The following is a 6,000-nucleotide window of genomic DNA, read 5'->3' on the forward strand; positions in this document are numbered from 1 at the left end:
TTGTTTTTTTTACACATGTATAACTTTCACTTGCATTTGTGATTATTTATTACATTTGGTGTGCAGACAAATGCTCACAAGACAAATGCTCACAATACTAATAGAAAAAGAGACAAATGCTCACAAATTGTTAAAGCCCTTTTGACTAGTCTCACCAGTGTGTGAAATAGAACTACAAAGGAAATCGATTTCATGTAGATATTTTACTAGTGCATTGGGTTTTGAAAGTATTTGTACATATTTTCATAATTACATCGATATGTAAACATATTTCATATTTGTATATCTGTATACTATCATTTTTCGCTGTAAATATAGATTATAAAACAATTTGTGAGCATTTGTCTCTTTTTCTTTTAGTGTTGTGAGCATTTGTCTTGTGAGCATTTGTCATGGAACCATTACATTTACAACACAGATAAAAACAAGGTAGTAATGATAAGGTATATAGCCAGATATGTTTGTTCTAAATAATGTCCAAGTTGACGAAAAGGCATTTACCGTGGTTTGTTGACATGGCCATGTTTTTGTATTGCAGCTTTCAAATTGATGTTTCCCGTAAGATGACAGATCTGAGTCACAATGATGGAAAAATGTACTCTGAAATAGCAAACAAGTTACAGGTTATGTACTGTAGAAAAGGCATTTAATACCATGCAAACTGTAATTCAAGAGCTGCATCATACATAAACTACATTTCACAAAATGTGAGCTCACAAAGACAAATGGTTTTTTTCTTTTGTTTGTGTATGTGCAGACATCATGCAAAAATAACACGTATGTAAAACTTACTACAAAGTGATGCAAATAGTGACTTACCCATCTGCCTTCCTCTTGAGCTGGTGGTAAAAAGATTCACTTTAGTTAGAGAGCCCGGTATTAGCCAGTGTTCAGAAACCCTGTTTGTTCTGATGCTGGGTCTGCTGCTGCTGCGGGGAGTTAAGGCATGTTGTCGATGAGTTAAGGCACATTGTTGATGAGTTAAGGCACGTTGTTGGTGAGTGAAGGCATGTTGTTGATGAGTTAAGGCATGTTGTTGGCTCCCTCATCCTCCGCTCACTGCATATCTGTTCTGGCCAGACTGGTCACAGCCACCTTATCGGAGAGTCAAAGACATGTTACACCTACTGAGCGTCAGTGTATCTGGACAGACATTTGTATAAGGTGGACAAACTTCTTACATTTGGTTTGCTATGAGCCTGGCCCCCTCTGATAAGGAGGAGGGGCCACATCTGGCTTGGTGCCCTTGATTTTCCACGTCAGCTTTAACCTATCACATGTGAACAGACAGTGGTGCGCGCACACACACATGCAGTTGGTGTGTGAGAAGACAGAAGCAGCAGCATTTGTATGTGTGTATACAAACTGTCACAAACAGTTAAACTTGATGTCTAACTACATTTCAAGAAATGTAAGGATTAAAAAAGTATTTTTTTTTTTTTAAATGATAGTCTTCTTTCGGCTGCTCCCGTTCGGGGGCGCCACAGTGGATCATCCGTTTCCATCTCTTCCTGTCTTCTGCATCTTCCTCTCTCACACCAGCCACCTGCATGTCCTCCCTCACCACATCCATAAACCTCCTCTTTGGCCTTCCTCTTCTCCTCTTCCCTGGTAGCTCCATGGTCAGCACAAATGCTAGTTAGTAAGTGTAGTAAAAAGTACTTCATTGAAAATTCTTCTAAATGAGAGCTACCATCCATCCATCCATCTTCCAAACCGCTTCTCCTGCTCTCAGGGTCGCAGGATGCTGGAGCCTGTCCCAGCAGTATGGACATATCCAATCTTCAATGTTTTCAAAGAGCAATGTAGCAAATTCATGGTCTGCACCTTTCTTTAGTTCTCCTTCTATACACCTTTCTAGTCAACCCTTGTCATTTCAATGCCGCATATTCTGTCCTCGCAATTGTGTCTGAGCAAGGCTAGACAGATAGCTAACAAAAAGACTCCCAAATAAACCCGTCTTCAACAGAATGTGACTTTACTGGTTTCAACATTGTAAAACTGAAAATACAAACAAAGGGTACAGATTACTAAACACATACAGCTTACATGAAATTGCTTTTCAGCATGAAATATAACATGTTACAATTAACAATAACATTCCTTTCTTTAGCGTTACCCTGATATAGACAGCCAAACAATAAACTAGCGTAAGAACTTAGCAAACACGAGAACATATGTCAATTAGTCAGATGCTAGCTAGGGAGCTGTCAGCTTGAATGAGCTTCTGAGTTAGCTACAATAGGTTAGCTAGCAACACCAACACAACAAGAAACGTCTTCTAGTAATATGTAGCTTAACTAAAATTACATTTCAGATCTAACATGTAAGTGCTGATACTCACAGACATATCTACTCCAAGGTTCAAACGAAGAAAAACAGACCGCATTTCACACACTGCTTGCTGCTTCATAACAAGCGAACTCTCAGCTGGCGAAATCAACAGTACCGAAAACAACCAATAGAGGACAGCACTGTAACGCCTAACGTCATAACAAAGCATGGGCAGTTCTGTCGTCTTCAGTTCTCATGCAGTTATAGAGAGCAGGAAGGAATCTTGTTCTAAGTTGAGTTATTTTGTGTGCATCTCTCACCTGGAAGAGAATCCAGTTAATATACAAAAGAGCATGTATTCATTACAGTAATGTAACACCTAGCTGGGGTCAGAACACTCCCCACCTGGTATAATACTATTATATCACTATTTTCCCTTAGTCCTTCTGTACTTCACCAGGTAATAGCAAAACTAAGTCACTAATAGGCCTAAGGTATTTTTTCACAGTACCTTCCTTAGTGGTTTTCACTATGACCATATGAACCCTGTTGTCGGCGCTTGGTATGGCTTGTTCAATGAGTCCAGCTGGCCCCTCGTTGCGTTTCATCTGATTGTCCTTCAGCAGGACCACATTTCCTTCCTTAAGATTGGGTCTCTCATCAGTCCACTTCCGCCTTGGTTGCAGCATCACCAAGTACTCTTGCCTCCATCTCTTCCAGAAAGAATCTGCTAGGCTCTGAACCTGTCGCCACTGAGTTTTGCAGAGGTGATCCATCTTGAAGTCTCCCAGAGGAGCTGGTGTTACTCTGGCTTTTTGGGTTAAGAGCATTGCAGGCAAGAGAATTTTAGGCATCTCCGCGTCGGTCGAGACTGGAACCAAGGGTCCGGCGTTCATGATAGCCATAACTTCGGCCATAAGAGTGGTCAAGACCTCATGTGTGAGGCGTGTTGCACTGTTCTTCAGCAGCAGTGAATCAAGGATGCGTCGAGCAATACCAATCATTCTCTCCTACGCTCCTCTCATATGGGATGGATGGGGTGCGCTGAATGTCCATGTGCAGCCCTGATCTTGTAAGTTGCTCTTGATCTCTGAGCCTTCTGTGTTGATTTGTAGTTCCTTGCAAGCTCCAATGAAGTTTGTGCCTCTGTCAGACCAAAGGTGCTTGATTGGGCCTTGAATAGACAAGAAACGTCTCAAGGCATTAACGAAACTTGAAGTTGACATGGACTCTATCACTTCCAGATGAACTGCTCTGGTGTTCAAACAACTAAACATGACAGACCATCGTTTGCTTTCAGTGCTGATTCCTCTTGTTCGGCGTGACACGACGTTCCATGGGCCGAATACATTGACATCTACATGGGTGAAGGGTGGATCCATGACAACTTGATCCACAGGTAGGTCTGCCATTTTCTGGTCCTCAAACCTCCCTCTCAACTTCCTGCGTGTGGTACATTTGTAGATTGTGCTGGAGACAAGCCTTTTGCCTCCAATAATCCAAAGTCCAGCAGTACGCAGTGCGCCTTCAGGAAAATGGCGGCCTTAGTGGGCTGCTTGGCTGTGGTAGTGACGGACTAGCGGAGTGGACACGTGGTGACAGGCTGGAAGTATCATCGGATGCTTTTCCTGGTCTGAGATGTCAGCTGAGCGGACACGACCGCCAATTCTCATTGACCCGTCTTCATCAATGAAGGGGTTCAATTTCTTTAGAAGGCTTTGCCGTGAAACCTTCCCCTCCTGTGTCAGAGTCTTGAACGCTTCTGTATAAGTCTCTTGCTGTACAGCTTTTATGATATATGTCTTGGCTTGTGAAAGTTCTGTGGCGCAAGGCTTTCTACAGCTGTGCCAGCCTTTGCAGTCATCTGTGTGTGACCTTTTGAAGAATGACCTTGCTATGTGAGTAAGTGTTGTAATACCTCTCAAGAGAGACTTCCAGCTTGAGAAGCGCTGAAACCCGTGCGACCCGAGGGGCTGCTCTGTGGTCTTGGTTGAAAGTGTTGTCACCAGGGGTCAAATCTCGCCATCTAGATCTGGTTCCACAAGCTCAAAGGGTTCCACTTCTTCTGGCTTTTTCTGGAGTGTGCACTGCAAGGAGGTGAGTCTCTGAACTGCCTGATCCCTATTGTTTGGAAGTGCCCTGCGAGGTGAACGACAGGGCAGGGGTGCTACCCAATGGTTTTCCTTATCCATGTATACCTCTCTGTCCATGGTTTTAAGGAAGATGCTGTCCTCTAGGGATGGGGCGAGTTTGTCATCATCAGCGGTCGTTTGGAAGACGTTTTCTCCCAGGTTGTCTGCATCCGTGCTGAAGACTCCTGAGCTCTCTGTATGACCGGGGACGGGAAGGTATTGTTGCGATGGCGCACTGGACCATTCTTTGATGTAAACATGATTAGTGCATGGAGTAAGGTATGAAGCACGACCATTGGGAAGCACACTGGTCTTGTACACATTAACATCAGATAGTTGGTGGACTCCATCGAGGCAAATCTCTCCAATAACCCAACCTAAGTCTAGGCGCTGTGCGTATGGTGTGTTGTTAGGCCCATTGTACTGTTGACGTACCTTATGCACACTTAGAACATCCCTTCCAAGTAAGAGAAGGATCGGAGCACTGGGATCTGGAGATGGAATCTTGTCTGCAACTGGAGTGAGATGAGGGAAGTACTATGTCATCTCTGGTGTGGGGATTTCAGTTCAGTCATCTGGCATTGGATTGCATTCTAAGAGAGTGGGTAGCACTCCCTGTATTGTACCGTCAAACGATTCCACTGTGAAGTTGCTTGCCTTCCTCCCAGCTGTCTTAACTATGCCCGAGCATGTCCTCAGAGTGTAGGGAGATGGGTTGCCGCTAATGCCAAATAGGTCAAAGAACTGTGACTTTGCCAGATACCGGTTGCTCTGGTCATCTAGCACTGTATAAACTTTCTCTGCCTTACCCGGACGGCCGGAGGGGTAAACCCTCGCTAGGCAGATTTTGGAGCATGATCTGCACCTGGGAGCATCACCACATATCTCTGTGCACTTGGTTGTGACTTCAGGGGATTCACTTTCTGACCCCACCATGATCTTGCTCAGTTTCAAACACTTCAATTGACCAAGGGGTGGGTCCTGGGTGCAAAGCGAAGACATGATTGACATTGTCACACTCCCTGCATTTGACAGCAGCCTTAAAGTCCTTTGCAATGTTTCTGGTGGATGCGCAGCATCGGAAGCAGATAGACTCTTCTCTCTGGTAGGCTTTCCTTTCATCTATGTGTTTGCTTCTGAATCCACGACACTTTGACAAGGGGTGTGGCTTGTGGTGGAGAGGACATTGTTTGTCTGGTTCTTCAGTTTCAGGCCGTGAAGCTGGAGTTGTGGCCGACACCTCCGTTTTCCTTACCGACACAGTTTCGCTGTTATGGAACTTGCCAGCTTTCTCTGTTTTTGCATAACTCGAGCTGCAGGATGAGGAGAATGTGAAGCTTGGATCATTTCTGATCTTTGCTTTGTTGCAGACAAACCGCGAAGAAGCTGAAGGGTGGAAAAGAGACGCGATGGTCTTCTTTGTACTTAGAGCCTTGGGTGATCCATCTCTCCTGTAGGCTGTGTGGGAGCTTTTTGACTATGGGGTTAACTCCCCGTGCTGTGTTGAGGTATGAGAGTCCAGGTAGGAGCCCACCAGACTTTATCGGCTCCACTTCCAGGAGTAAGTCTCCTAACTCTCTTAGCTGATGAGCAC

This window comes from Lampris incognitus, chromosome 8 (assembly GCF_029633865.1).
Source record: "Lampris incognitus isolate fLamInc1 chromosome 8, fLamInc1.hap2, whole genome shotgun sequence".
Classification (NCBI taxonomy): domain Eukaryota; kingdom Metazoa; phylum Chordata; class Actinopteri; order Lampriformes; family Lampridae; genus Lampris; species Lampris incognitus.